The sequence below is a fragment of the Ochlerotatus camptorhynchus genome, unplaced genomic scaffold (genome assembly GCF_037179485.1).
Source record: "Ochlerotatus camptorhynchus isolate MF236.1 unplaced genomic scaffold, CSIRO-AGI_Acam_v1.1 ptg000592l, whole genome shotgun sequence".
NCBI classification, from domain to species: Eukaryota; Metazoa; Arthropoda; class Insecta; order Diptera; family Culicidae; genus Ochlerotatus; species Ochlerotatus camptorhynchus.
Window position 1 is genome coordinate 546,951 of NW_027041072.1, and position 16,406 is coordinate 563,356.

At 37.4% G+C, this 16,406-nt stretch overlaps 1 protein-coding gene across 3 annotated transcripts in view; it reads right to left on the bottom strand.

Moving 5' to 3' along the window:
- The window catches only part of Pak (serine/threonine-protein kinase PAK 3-like protein), a 161,997-nt gene extending 146,449 nt beyond the window's left edge, over positions 1 to 15,548 (bottom strand). For all 3 annotated transcript variants that reach the window (XM_065237114.1, XM_065237115.1, XM_065237113.1), the window contains exon 1: positions 14,505 to 15,548. The gene's annotated coding sequence lies outside the window, so the exon portion shown is untranslated. The remainder of the gene's footprint in view (positions 1 to 14,504) is intronic.
- Between the last annotated feature and the right edge of the window lie 858 nt (positions 15,549 to 16,406).

The window sequence follows — 16,406 nt, forward strand, 5'->3', positions numbered from 1 at the left end:
GAAGACGGGAAATCAATGATGAAATGCATCAGCTGCTGGGAGCAGTACGCAGCTCTACGATGAACTCGAGTTTTGTTTCTTTCATAAAACGTGTTCATTGCATCATTCCTATAATGCCTAGCTAGGCTATCAGCACGAAACGAAAATGAAAAAGAAGCACGCTTAGAACGAAAGGCTGGATGTGGATTTTTTTCGTCGTTGCTTTGCTCATCACATTCGATGAATGTAACGTCGATTATCGAGTTGAAACGAAAGTTCACTATGGCTTTAGAACCCTTTCACCGACACTCTTTCACTGCTCTTTCAATTTGTTTAATATGCCTTATGTCCCGTTTTCGTTACTTATTTTTTAGATAAATATGTGGATGGAAAATAAATTAAACATGTTACGTATAATCTTCAAGTGTTTTCACGTGAGAAATGTTTAAAAAAATATTTTAATATTTACGTCATGTAACCTTTGTTGATGTGTTTCATGAAAGACGAAACTATCAAATTTAAGCATTCTTTTTTCTTCGTCCGCTTTACCAAAGCTTGAAGTTCAATAAAGCGACGGGAGAAAGAGAGACAAGTCGTTGAACATTTGTTTGTAGACGCCTACTGATGTTCTAGCTATTCGACTTCAACAAAAGAAGAAAGCTAGCAGTCTCTTGTCGTATAGATTTTGTCGATTGAAGCTGATATTGTGGCGCCCTGAGTGGAATTGAATGGAAATTACGAATCATCCTCTCTTTCTTTATAGAGATTAGTGACGTTTATCGCACATACACTAGCGGGTGCATCGCCATGTAAAGTTGTTTACTATTTTCCTCTGGCTCACCTAACAAATGTATATGTTAGATCTGTCAAAATGAGCTTGACAGTGATTTGTTATGTATTTTCCTCGGATTTTCACTAAAACGCTCTCACCAATACAACCTGACCTGAAAATCACACAGGTATTCCACAATAGACGCTCACATTCGCGAGGAGCCGTGAGATGATAATTTTTATTATTATTTATTAGTGACACTTTATCACTTCTGTGCCATTCGTGTCGTAGTGAGATGATAATGGGCCGTAAATTTATTTAGTGAATTGTTCAGAAAACAAATATTTTTAAATAACCTCGTAATGATTAAGGAAATTTGCGAATATATAACTGGATTTGTTCAATATGACCAAAACGAAGATAAGTTAGTTAGTTAGTTAGTTATCTATATTAAGGAGACTTTCAGCTGGTTAGTCTCCGGGAACACCAAACGAAGATAAAAATAGGAACCTTGATGTTTAAAATAGCTTTTAATTTGTTAGCACTTATGCATGGCGGACGTCACTTATGTGTAGAGAGATGAACTAGCCCAAGGCTAAAAATCTCTTAAATAAAGTTAAAAAAAAAAAAAACTTATGTGTAGAAACATTGAAAAAAAAAATCACTGTTCCTCGGAAAATGCCTGGCTGCATGTTTCAAAATAAGATTTTGCCTGCATGCTTCAAAATCAGATTTTGCACAATTTTGAAGTGATTTTTTATGTCATTTAGAACTCGAATACGATGAAAAGTGAAAATTGACCATGGTGGCGTTTACGTCACTTTGTCATACCACGGCAGTTGAGTACTGAGAAATATATACGAAAGGCATCAATTCTTGACATTGTAATTATTTTATCCGGATAAAAAATGAGGCTGTCCACAGTGCGACGTGTTGGGTGTAACTTGAAAAGTGTCAACATAACAAAGATTTAGATTTGTATACATTTATACATTTAGGAAATATATACAATTGAGGCATTCCACGAAGGTTCGCAAATCGATCCTGACCGATCATTTCCAATTACGCTGAAACTTTGCACAGTTGTTCCTTTTTAGTAAAGGCGCCATTTTGTGCTCTCAGTTTTTCATATTGAATTACGACTACTTTTTGAAAAGGGCCTGTGTAAAAATAGTACTAATGAGTTTAAAAATATATATTGCCGAAACGCTTTGTTCGATTGATTTGAGGTCTAGAGCAAAGTTGTAGATATTATTTTGGCAATTGTGTAAAAAATATACACTGTAAAAAATTTCATTTGTATCAATGAAAAAAATTATATTTATTATTAAAAAAGTTAATTTCTCAAAAAGTACATTTTCGTTTTAAGCCTCATTGAAGCTCATAATGTTTGCTACTAACTGGCAAAGTTTGGTGATGGTAAATTCAAAAACAAAAAAGTTATGGTTTTTTGAATATTTCACGATTTTTACATTTTCATTAAAAACACATTTTTTTTAACCGTGTATATTTGTTCAAGAATTGCATTTTAATTTTGCACAACTTTTCCCAAGACACCATAGCAATCAAGCAAGCCGTTTTTGCAATATAGATATGTTTATAGAAATATATTTTTTTTTCATTGAAACAAACGAATTTTTTTACAGTGTATATTTTTAACATTATTGCCAAAATGATATCTACAACTTTGCTCAAGACACCAAATTAATCGAACAAAGCGTTTCAGCAATATAAATTTTTTAACTCATTAGTACTATTTTTACACAGGCCCTGTTAGAAAAGTAGTCGTGATTCAATTTGAAGAACTGATAACACAAATTGGCATCTTTACTAAAAAAGAACAACTGTGCAAATTTTCATCAAAATCGGAGCCGACAAATTAAAAAAAAAATAAAAAATTCGTCAATCTGTAGAGAATTGCTCAATTGTAAATCCTGGCTATGTTGACACTTTGTTTTTACTCTATCATATGATGGTACAAAACACAACATACAAACCAGTCCGCATCGTGCTCTCTTGCCGTGCGGATCTATTAGCTTTTTGCTTAAGGAAGTGTTACTACTACCTAAAGCTACAACAAATTTAAACAGCACTTTTCAGTGCTCAACCTGTAAAAATTTACTACCTTGTTCAACTCCTCTTATTCCTCTTCGATCCTTGTTTGGACCCTACCCGAGGTAATCCTTCTTGGATATCGATTTGGAAAATTCCTCTTCGATCCTTCAGATTCTTATAGTAATCTGCTTGGAAGTCGATTTGGATAAAAAATTTACTGCCGCCATGGCGCCTAAACGCAAAAGAAAGGGGCAAACTCTTGACCCCCCTTCTGAAGAAATTAATTTGAGTAATCAATTTGATTTGCTCACGGATGATGAGAATGATCCATCATCCAAGAAAAATTCTAGTAAACTTTCCCGGCTTAATGCCAAGAAGGAAAAGATTCCCCCTATTGTGATAACCACTACCGATTTCCATGCTCTTCGCATGGAACTTTTGAATTTCGTGAAAGTTAAGTTTTCACTACAAATTGGACGTCGGGGTGAATGCCGTGTATTGGCTGAAACCTTGGACGGATTTAAATGTCTTCTCAAGTATCTTACTGAGAAGAAGCACAATTTTTTTACTTACGACACCAAAACTGAACGTGTGTTCAAGGTTGTCATGAAAGGACTGCCCAGTGGTGAATCCCTGGATCAGATCAAAGATGAACTGGCAAAATTACTTGGAGTTGTGCCACTCCAAGTAATCAAAATGAAAATGAAATCCCGTCCTGGCGATTCACGCAACGGGATTTCTAATGATTTTTATTTAGTTCACTTCAAGTCTAGTGAACTAAACAACCTTAAGGCCTTAGAAAAAGCTAGCCTTATACTCCATGTCCGAGTGAAGTGGGAACACTTCAGGAAGACTGGAGGAAATTTCCAAAACCTCACTCAGTGCCGTAAGTGCCAGGGATGGGGTCACGGAACTAAAAATTGCTACATGCCAGCTAAATGCATGAATTGTGGTGATTCCTCTCACGCAAAGGACGACTGTCCTGTGAAGGAAGATCCTAAGAAATTTAAATGTTCAAATTGTGGTGAAAACCACATATCCAATTTTTGGGAATGTAAGACTCGCAAAGCGATCCTACAATCTCGTTCTAACCGACAGGTAGGAAACGCTCCACGTTTCCGACCAGGTACAAATTCCTCTGCTGTTAACAACGGTCAGCGAGGAACAAATTCTACATTCGTACCCGTAGGTACAAATATCACCCCTGCTTCAAATGTTTCATCTGTACCTACTCCCCTCGCTGCTAACAATGTTCAGCGAGTTAATGGAGCTACCTATGCTGCTATTGCAGCGGGTAGAAATCAAAATACTAACCAACGTTCTAACGGAAATTTTGACAATTTTGACTTAGGAAGCATTACTGCTCCTAAAATGGAATTTTTACAGAATTCATTAATTGACATGATTTCTGATATGCTTAAATCTAACTCCATGTTTGATGCTATTCAAACTGGAGTAAAATTTGCTAATAATATTGTCATGACTTTAAAATTCAGTAATGGATTTTAAAGCATTAAACATTTTAAATTGGAATGCTCGATCTCTTAAAGATAATGAAGACGAGCTATTTAATTTTTTGAGAGTTCATAACGTGCATATTGCCGTTATAACTGAAACGTTCCTTAAACCTGGCCATAAGGTTAAGAAGGACTCAAATTATTTAATTTATAGAAATGATCGTCTTGATGGACCCTGTGGTGGCGTTGCCATCATTATTCATAGACGAATCAAACACAAAATACTTTCTTCATTTGAAACCAAAGTTTTTGAAACTTTGGGAGTTTCTGTTGAAACAAAATTTGGACAACTTACGTTTATAACTGCCTATTTGCCATTCCAATGCGTAGGCCAGCAAAAGAATTTTCTCAAGGGTGACCTTCAGAAACTTACCCGTCATAGGTCTAAATTCTTCATTATTGGTGATTTTAATGCAAAACACCGCTCATGGAATAATGCTCAAAGCAATTCCAATGGTAATATTCTGTTTGATGATTGTTCTGCAGGTTATTACACTATTCAATATCCAAACAGCTCAACATGCTTTTCTTCTGCTAGAAATCCCTCAACTATTGATTTGGTCTTAACTGATTCATGTCATCTTTGTAGCCAATTGGTTACCCATGCTGACTTCGGTTCTGATCACCTTCCAGTAACTTTTGAAATATCCCAAGAAATAATTTCTAATCCCAACAGCTTTACTTTCAATTACCATAGGGCTGATTGGGAGCAATATCGAACATTTATGGAATATAACTTCGATCCAAACATTCCTTTGCAAACCAAAGATGAAATTAATTTTGCTCTTGAATCTCTGACTACTTCTATAGTTGCAGCAAGAGCTGCCTCAGTACCAAAATGCGAGGTTAAATTCGATTCAATTATAATAGACGATGATCTTCAGCTTTTGATCCGTCTTAAAAATGTCCGTAGGAGACAATTTCAAAGAACACGCGATCCTGCCATGAAAGTTATCTGGCGGGATTTGCAAAAACAAATTAAAAAGCGATTCTCTGCCCTGAGGAACAAAACTTTTGAAAATAATGTTTCTAAATTAGACCCGAGTTCCAAACCCTTTTGGAAACTCACAAAAATTTTGAAAAAACCTCAAAAGCCAATTCCAGCGCTTAAAGAAGGTGGTAAAATTTTGATCACAAATTTGGAAAAAGCTCAGAAACTTGCTAAGCAATTCGAGAGTTCCCATAATTTCAGTTTGGGTCTTACTAGTCCTATTGAGAATCAGGTTGCTCGGAATTTTCGGAATATTTTCTCTCGGGAAAATATTTTTGATGATTCCTGGGGGACTGATTTGGACGAAGTAAGGTCTATAACTAAAAAATTTCAAAATATGAAAGCTCCAGGTGATGATGGAATTTTCTATATCCTCATCAAAAAACTCCCAGAGAGTACCTTGTCTTTCCTGGTAAAATTATTTAACAGATGTTTCCATTTGGCATACTTTCCTGATAAATGGAAAAATGCAAAAGTTGTTCCAATTTTGAAGCCGGATAAAAATCCAGCTGAAGCTTCTAGCTACCGTCCAATAAGTTTGCTTTCTTCAATAAGTAAACTTTTTGAAAAAATAATTTTGAATAGAATGATGCTTCACATCAATACGAACTCAATTTTTGCAGATGAGCAGTTTGGATTTCGCCATGGGCATTCAACTACTCATCAACTCTTGAGAGTTACCAATTTAATTCGTTCAAACAAATCTGAAGGCCACTCAACTGGAGTTGCTCTTTTAGACATAGAAAAAGCATTCGACAGTGTTTGGCATGAAGGTTTGATTGCTAAATTGAAAAAGTTTAATTTTCCACTTTACATTATGAAATTAGTTCAAAATTATTTAACTGACAGAACTCTGCAGGTAAATTATCAAAATTCCAAATCTAATCGACTACCTGTTAGAGCAGGAGTTCCTCAGGGTAGCATTCTTGGGCCTATATTGTATAACATTTTCACTTCGGACCTCCCTGATTTGCCTCAGGGTTGCCACAAATCTTTGTTCGCTGATGACACAGGCATTTCCGCTAAAGGAAGCAGTCTTCGTGTTATTTGCAGCAGACTTCAGAAAAGTTTAGATATTTTCTCTTCTTATTTACAAAAATGGAAGATTTCTCCCAACGCTTCCAAAACTCAACTTATAATATTTCCACATAAGCCCAGGGCTTCCTTTTTGAATCCTAGTAGTAGTCACATAGTCATTATGAACGGAGTTCCAATTTCCTGGTCAAACCAAGTGAAATATCTTGGATTAATACTTGACCAAAAATTAACTTTTAAAGGTCACATTGAGGGCATTCAAGCCAAATGTAACAAATATATAAAATGTTTGTATCCTCTTATAAACAGGAAATCCAAACTTTGCCTGACGAATAAACTTCTAATATTTAAACAAGTTTTTAGACCGGCCATGCTTTACGCTGTGCCAATATGGTCTAGTTGTTGCACTACCAGGAAAAAAGCACTTCAAAGGATTCAGAACAAAATTCTGAAGATGATTTTAAAGTTGCCTCCCTGGTACAGTACTACCGAAGTACATAGAATTTCGAATGTTGAGACTTTAGCACAAATGTCCAACAAAATAATTAATAATTTCCGGCAAAAATCGTTACAATCCTCAATTGCAACGATTAATTCCCTTTATACTTAGATAAGATTTAGTTTTAGTTATTTAGTTTTAAGCTATCAATTGTTATACTGACATGCAGGTTTAAAAAACCTGTTTAAAATACTGAATTGCCAAGACAGGAACAATGTAAAAACACTTAGATATATATCATAACAATTAAGGCTGGTAAGTTACTGTAGTAACTGGAGCACCTAGGTTAAAAATGAAATGTAATTTATTTTGAATTTGGAACAAATAAAGAGTTAAAAAAAAAAAAAAATAAAAAAAACAACATACAAACGTAGATCAAATTCAATAATTACGTTACCACCACCTTCAACAACAATCTGTGTGACCTTATAAACCCACCTTCTTTTGTCTACAAAACGTACTGCACTTGACCTACAAGTATGGCTAATTATTCAAACTGGATTGTCATATTAGTCACAAAGAATCGTAAGTAATCAAACTTCCTTTTTTTGGGCTTACACAGCGGAAGTCCATTTATAGCTGAGTGGTTAGCTATCGATGACTCGTTCGACATATTGACGACAATTTAATGCTAGCGTGATTGCTCATGTTAGTTTTCGTTTAATTCAACACATCATTTGCAACTGAATCAATTATCCTGGCAATATATAAGTGATGAATTTTCACTTAAAATTTCAACAATTCGAATCTACAATTGAGTCGAATAACCGAGGTTAAGTTTTAATTCAATTACATTTACTATGATTGTCTTCATGTGCGATATGCACTAACAGAGAAGCAGTGGCAGAGTACTGCCTCCAAAAGTCAAGCAATCATAATTCACTCGCATAGAGACGGGAGCAGTATCAGAAACACCTATCTCAATCAGTTGTCTATCTGAATCCACCCTTTAACACAACATGTCTGTATAGGTACGTGCAATCGTTTGACCTGATATCTATCTGCTTTGCCTGAGCAGCCGCAAAAGATAGGGTATACAAGAGATGAAGTGAATGAGTCATCATTGTCACCAGACATGGTGTCGAGATGTATTTAGTATTGATTTGCACTATGTATATCTATCGTGCATCGTGCTAAAATGGGCAAAAAATGCACGTTACCCGCCGCATGGCAGAGGAAACTCACCAGGAAGGCACATTTTGCTTCATTGAAGCTCTAATGAATGCCTAGGATTTGCACTCTACTGAGTCTGTGGTTTAATGGACGACAACTTTGGTTTTGCAGGTGCAACGTAGGATGTGCTGTGGGTTTGGGATCTGTCATCGAAGATTTAAGGTCATACCAGAAGTGCAGCCATCATTTTCGGTAAATGTCAATTACCACTCTCGGTCTGACATATTCTACGGACTGTGTCGAGTCATACCAGCTCATCACTTAGGTGGGGTGACTTGTACGATATGGAGGGATTTCCGTTATTCACAAACGTATTTGCTATCACCGTTGGGTTATCTATGTTTGTTTAGCAATCACCAATTTTATCAACGCAAAAGTATTCCAGTGGGAATGGTTTGCATTGCATTACAGAGAAGCGTGAACAAACAACTGCAACCGAACACGTCGAAACATTTCCAATTGGTCAGATTTTGACTTTCAATATGGATCATTCCAGCCCAAGTGCATAGAAAGTTGTGGTCAATGTCACCGATTTCAACCAAAATAATTCAAAATGCTTGTTTTGGCATTCTATGAAAACACCTGAGTTTTGCTAAAAAAAAAGCTTGTTTCCCTCTAAGCTACAACTCTGGATTTTTGAGACTTTTAGAAATTATATCTTTGAATAGTGATTACTTATCAACCAATTAATTTCTATGTGTTATTGACCCACCATTCTGAAGGATTTTTAGCGTATAATCAAATTGATTAATCAAAATTTGATTTATGTTCTTCAAACTACAGTAAAGAGTCAGATTATTTAAAAGGTATCAACATTATTACAGAAAAAGCCCTTTTTCATACCACGCGGGATTTTGTGTTTGTCAATATATTGACCTGAAATTCTCTCAACATATTGGAAAACCTATCTACTAGATGTATTCCAAAAAGGTAATAATTGGTTTATGAGGTATGGCTATGGTATGGTATGCTTTGGAAATATTGAGCGTAACGGCATTGGTGGTGTAGTGGTATGCGTGATTGCCTCTCACCCCAAAAGGCCTGGGTTCAATTCCAGTCGGCGCCGCCAGGAGATTCTGAGGCATACAATCTCTGATCTCGGAAGTAAAGCCCGTTGGTCCCCGGTCTTATGAGTAGATAGGTCGATAGGTAGGGTCCAGGTGTGTGGGAGCTGCCTCCTGGCGTCGGTAGCATTGGTACTCAGACGGAAAACAAATCAAGGAAAAAAATCAAGAAATATTCAACATTCCATTTTATAAGTCGTGTATCCGAAATGATTGAGTCCTCATTGCACATCCCACGTCATGATATATACATGATGGGGGAAATAGATGTAATGTCGGCCTAAATGCTCCTAATTTGGGCCCATACGAAAAATCAGCAATCGACTAAATTTTCAATAGTGACCAAAAATATCCTTTAGTACTGTCCCAACGACGCGTTCATCTAGATAAAATTGATAAATAGCAGATTTTTAGCGATGGACCCAATCTTAGATTCGTAGGCCAACATTAGGGCCATTTCCCCCAAAATAATTTCGGAAGCTCTACATTAACCTTATATTATTATAAAGACATTAAATTAATTATTTAAAACAGCCATGGAGATGAACCAGCCAACGGGTGAAAATCTCCTATAGAAAAAAAAAATAAAAACTGAAGATGGTCCAACAAAATATGCGAAAAGGGAGCAAGACTCGAAAACAAGGGATAAGTAGATTTAATATAATTATTTGGCAATCTATGACGATCAATGAAAACAAGATTGGTGATTCCTCCGTTGGCTTTTGTTTTAAAAGTAGATGTAGATTAAGATCAGTTAGACCTTTACCAAGTGAAATAACTATTTATAAACAAAGTATTAGAAGAAAGTGATCTGGACATAGGTTGAAATGGATTTTTTAGACTTGCAAATTTAAAGTTAAATATGCTATTCGCTTGAATAAGCATCTAATCTCATCAAATATTGTTGCAAGACTGTCAATAATCCAAACGCTGATTTCTATTAGCATTCTCGCCGTTTTTGTCACACTTCTAATGTGCGTAATGTGCTATAATACACTCAGCGAAACAAAAATAGCATTTTTTTTTCAATTTCCCTTAATACTAATTTCACCTCTCAGTATAACATAATTTAACCTACTATCTTTTGAATTGTTTATGCTGCTAATTTTGTGGAGCATTAACATTTAAGCCGAGAAATTCTTAAAAATGGTTCGTTATATAAATAGCACCATCCTGTTTAAGGTGATTCCTTGTAGAGTGCTGGTCGCCAAGTAGGCTATACATGCACTACCACTTCGAATTTTAAATTACACAAATCTCGGAAATCGGTGCCCCATTTCACCTTAATTTGCTACTTCATGTATGCTGCAGTGCAACAAACGTGGAGTAACAATTTGAATGTTGCACGTGTCGTAAAAGCTGATATTTGTGCTCTTAAAGTCTCGAAGTGGTTCCGAGAATATGTCACAGCAATTCACATTAAAAGGCGCCCTGCTTTATATTTGACAGGTAATTGCTTTGTTTTCTAATATAGTTTCTTTTTTAATGTGATAGTGAAAGTACACAGATAAAAATTCTGAATTTTAATTGTGATGTAAACATTCATTCACGTAGACTTGTATTTCATTTCACGCAACCGAGCAACTTTTTTTTTTTTTTCCTCTGGTTTGTTTTTTCGTCGATCTTGTTTTCCGTGCTGAGCACCAATGCTACCAACGTGCCAGGAAGGCAGCTCCCACACCTGGACCCTACCTATCGACCCATCAACTCATGAACCGGGGACCAACGGCTTTACTTCCCATCCGAAGGAAGGCGTGATCAGAGATGTTATGCCTCAGAACATCCCGGCGGCGCCGACTGGTATTGAACCCAGGCCTGCTGGGGTGAAAGGTAATCACGCTTACCACTACACCACCGGCGCCGTTGACCGAGCAACTTGGAAACAATGTTGTTTACAAAGATGGGTTTTTGTATACATTGCATGAAATGTGTCAAATTTTTACATGATATATAATGTAAACGTATATGATATGTGACGCTCCATTTATGTGTATCATATTGAACAGAAATTTACATTACTTTTTCGAACTTTGTAAATAGTGAAAGGAAAAGCAACGTAATACGATCACCGGCAAATGATGTTGCTACATGGAACTAGTAGTTATGAGCTGGGTTGTTAATCAATAAACCGTCAATAACATCTGCATTAACGTCTGAAATGCAAATTAACCATTGCTGACATTAACGCTGACGTTATCAATGGTTATCGATTAACAACCCTGTTCATGAGCTGTTATTTTTATGAATCAATTAATACTTTACGTTGAAATCAGATCACATTTCAAATACAGACAAGTCTAATTCTCTTTAATACGATATTCTCCCTAACTCGGAGGAATTCCAGGCTATTTTAATCACATTCCCTATGCGCTATGTCATATATCTATCGGGCTTAGGTTCACAAAACCACGTGATTACTTATAAAAGCATATTTTTTAGTTGAAAAAGTTCATCGTTCTACATGTTGGACTTGGAGGTAGCTCTAAATGTCAACGAAAATTTTCATATTTTGAAATGTTACTAAATTAGTCTCAATAATAATTTTCCACATGGGAAAACGTGTCCGAAATGATTTTTAAAAATAAGCCCCATCCTAAGGAATTAGTATTTTGTGCTCAATGATGCATTATGCCCAGGAAAATCGACAAAATTTCCAACCTGAAAGATTTTCTAGATCAGACCGGGAGTCATACCTACCGTCTCTGGCTTGATAATACCATAGAGGTAACTCTAAGACCAGAAGGTACTCTGGTACTCTCTTCGGTCCCAAGCTAATTGATGCACCCCTCGGAACATAGGAAAATCCACGAACGCCTCATTTTATATGTCAAAGTTTCATAGCGAATCAAAACAAACATAGTGTAGTACTGGAATTTCAACTAGAATGGGGTACGTTAATCGTTTGCTTGGAACCAATAGGCTAGTCAAGTAGCAAGCCAATTTAAAATCGATAGTTTCGTATTGATTGTTGATAATACCACAAACGAAATGACAGACGCACCTGCTCTAAAACTTTCGAACGTTTTCAATTGTCATTGCACACAAAACCAACTTTGATAAAATCAAATCAAAAATACTAGTGCATCTGGTGGCGGATGTTACAAACTTCTAAGAAAACTGTATTGCAGCGAACCACATTATTTTAATCGATTTATTCGCCAATTAGTCGTCTGTAACTTTGTTTGTGGTTATTGTGGTCATTTTGAAGCCAAAGCCATGGATTTTTGAAAATCTATTCCTAACCTTTTTATTGACTGTGTACACATTGTAGTGCAAGATATTAAGGGAGCCCTAATTAAGTGAGTCAACTAGTTCCAATTCCCTAAAAGCTGGTACGCAGCTCGAAAGATATAATTCAACAGTTTTGTTTATTTCACTTAACGTTCGGTAACTGAAACATAATTAAATAAAAATCATTACTTCAACTGAAACATGTTTCTGAAAATGGCTAGAAAATGGCATTCGTTAACTGAAATGAATTTGCCGGCGCCGGTGGTGTAGTGGTAACCCGAGCAAAGTCGGTTAACAAAATGAAAGCAAATCGATATTAAAGATTGCAGTTCCTATCATAATGAATACTCATTTTGATTTCAATTGTCACGACATTAGTCTGATATCAAATTGTGCTTTCATTATGCAGTCAAGACATTTTAAATGAAAGCAACTTAACTTGAAGTTCTGCTGTTAACGTCTTGTTTAAGATTTAAGTTAAGCTTATCTGTCGTTGAACTAACGATTATTGTTTAATTGTTTTGTGTTAATTTTAGGTCATTCGCAACCAACCCGAGGTGACATTTGAGCTCAAGTCTTTCAGCGTGAGAAGCTTGGATGCTAACCATTTACACCAGGCCCGTATTCAGTCAAACATTATGAATGCAAAATCAGTAATCAAATTGATTTCATTGAAAGCAGGATTAGTTTTCCGTTTGCTTTAACAGTGTAAAATTTTGCTCTCATTTTTGATGTGTTAACCGTTAAGTCAACCAAAATGAGATCAAATGGAGTATTCAAAGTAAGTTACATCATAACAGCAAATTCTGATTTCAATTTGATCTCTAACTTTGCTCGGGAAGCGTGACTGCTTTCTAACACCCCGATGGGTCTGGGTTCAATCCCAGCCGAGGTCGGTGGGATTTTTCTGAGGCATAAAAATCTCTGGTCACGTCTTCCTTCGGAAGGGAAGTAAAGCCGTTGGTCCCGGCCCATGTGTGTTGAATGGGTGCGATATCCTACGCAGGTGTGGAAGCTGCCTTCCTGCACATTCGATTGCCGTCAATGGATGGCAATCGATGTCCGTCGGTGATTGGCACTAGATTGCGGAACAGAGACCGACGTTAAATAAAGGAAAACTGAAATGAATTTAATCTGTGAAACCAGTTGTCACAGAACCTCTTTCTGATATATTGTTCCGACATTTTGCTGTTGCACAATTTTTTTGCGTTGAAAATGGCTTTTCAATGAAAAGTTTTCATGCTCGGCAATATCAAAATACGATTGGGTCCGATTGGGACCTTCTTTCGGAACTTAATTGTTACAGTTCTTTAAAACGTGTAACTGTCATGAGGTCAGATATCTCCAGCGGATTTTGATATCCATTGAAATTTTTGTCCAAGATTCATACTCTGAAATTCAGTACCCGGTACTACAACGAACACCACTGCTTTAACTTGTTGTTACCGACATCTCTTTTTGTAGAAACTCGATTCGATATTTTCTATAAAAATAATGATCAATTTTCTTGATAACTTTGCTTTTGTTGCGAAGGTGTCATTTTACCCTTCTTCTGCGCTGCAGATTATGGAGAATTGAACTTTTGTGTGGTATGTAAGTGTGTGACTAATCGTGCTTGTTGTACCCCTCCCTCCACAGGGTCGACAGGGAGAAGTCTCGCATTAATGCACATCATTACTTTGGAGGAAGAGTCGTTGTCTTCGTCGTCGAGATCTAATAGCGCATCTTGCTCGTCTATGTCTGATGTTCCAGCCAGCAGTGTCGCGTCGCAGCCGCCATCCATAGGTTACGGTGAAGGCGACGACGATGATGATGATGTTGAAGGCGGAACGCAGAATGGATCTCGCGGCGCAGCACTTAAGAGATTTATTTATATTTATAACTTGCTTGTTTTCTTTATGCTTTTTCCACACACATCTCACACTCGCTCCTCGGACGATTGACTGTCACGCTCTGTAGTGTTATTTTCTTTTTTTAGAAGAAAATGAAAGAAAGTGTCCAAAGTGTGAAAATGTGCCAGAGAGCAGTTATTCCAGTAGGAATTGGGCATATGTGACAGCTGTCTCGGGCTGCTTCCAGGAATGGAAGTTACATGGTATCTACTCATTTCCGAGTGCAGTATGATAAGCCGTGCGTCACTTTTCAGTCTAGATTGTTTTGCGGTCGCGATGATGACTCAGACACTTACCGATTGCGAACTTCTCCTAAGCTCCCTTCGTTGCTTTCGACTAGAGCAGTCTGTTACTACTATATTTTTTTATCCAAGAATGGAGAACCGGAATGTGCCAAGTCTGTGGCGAGCAGCACAGGACGAAGAAGAAGCAGAGCCGCAGCAGCAAAAATCAATCAAATAGGAATCTCGTAGCCTTTCTTCGTAGTGTGCGTGCGTGTACGGTTAATGACAGTTCTCCAGCAAATGAACCATTAGGACATGAAACTCTTAATAGCTTTGCCAATTATGGATCACTCGAACGATCCAAGCAGATTTTTCCACACTCTATCCAATCACTGGATCCAACTCATTGATCCACTCAATTTCGGTGATTATTACACTCGTTTGCAATACGCCATGTATGCAATTTTCTACTCACACTCACACCATCCACTACACTTTGGGTACAACTTTTTCTTGTTCCCCTTTGCGGTGCATGCGTTTCACTCTTTTTTCGCCAGCCTTATTCCTTTGGCCCATTCAAGCTGCTTCCATCCATTGATCGAATGTGACGATGATGAATCGATGTTTCTAGCCCGTGAGCTTTCCGGAAAACTCAATCACAACCAGTGAAATCAAGATTTACGGCCGGACTTTCGAACATTACCATCGGCGAAACGAAACCAAGCAGAAGAAAGCAACTTTGTTTCACATCGAAAAAGCCATTCACGACTCTCTAATACACAAAAAAAAAGAAACGAAGGCAGGAAAAACTTCACACTGAATCAGACTCACTCCCTCACAATGTCACCGAAATATGCTTGGCAGGAAAGCATCGATTGCTAGGTGGATCACTCGCGCACGGATCACAGACTGCTTCCTGCTCGGATAGAACACCGCTAGCTAGCAGAACCACTGACCGGAACTGGGATTTCGCGACTTCTGTGCCTGCTCTAATCTGAAGCTATTGGATTTTTCTCGCTTCACCACTAGTAGAGCACAGAGATGGCTGCGATTCTCGTCGTCGATGGCTGTGTGTTCTGGCTGTCCGCAACCATACCGTACGCTGTGCGAGATGATTCTTGGATTCTTTTTTTCTCTCCTTTTTTGATACATCGAGCCTGTGTGCGTGCGTGAGTGCTATTATATCTGTCAAAACCCGTGGCGACCTCTTGACAGGCGGGAACGGGCATTATGCGAACTACGCTGACAGTTCACTGCAATGCGTTTAGAGTGTGCCTGCCCAGCGCAAAGTACGACCGACCGACAACATCAAAACACTGTTCGAATGTAGGTTATGAGGGGTGATTCGTATGGCATACAAATTTGAAATGATTGTTTGCTTCGGTGTAAGATGCAGTCTATTAAAATGTGTATCAGTAGAACATTGAAATGCTTAAATGTTTCGTAGACTTCGTGGTTGTGCGGTTAGCTGCATGTGACACGCAGTGAGGTTTAGATTCCCGCTCCAGCCAGTGGAACTTTTCGTTAAAGGAAATTTCCCGGGCTACTGGGTGTTGTCCGTTGTCAAATATGGAGTATTCAGTCTGTGCAGCTTCTGGTTGAAGACGTTGACGAGTCGCTCTTAGTTTATGTTAAAATCGTGGAGATCTCTTGAGCAATAAATGATCAATTTTCCAACTAAATGCATTGTCCTCCACCGATCTCTTTTTTATTAGGTAGCTTTCATCAGTTGGCTGTCATTTGTTTTTGCACCGAACAGGTAAATCAAATGACATCTCATGGCCTTACATCCCAAATGGAAGAATGTGTCTGCCTTCAACTTTGAGCGTTCTTTGAGCACTTCAACAGTTGTAAAATGAAAGCTTTCTGCAGAACCGCATTTTTTGTATTCCTAGCTTAAATTTGCCTTTTATAAACCCTTTACATTATATTCTGCATGATTATAACACTTTTAGATTAACATTATAATGATTC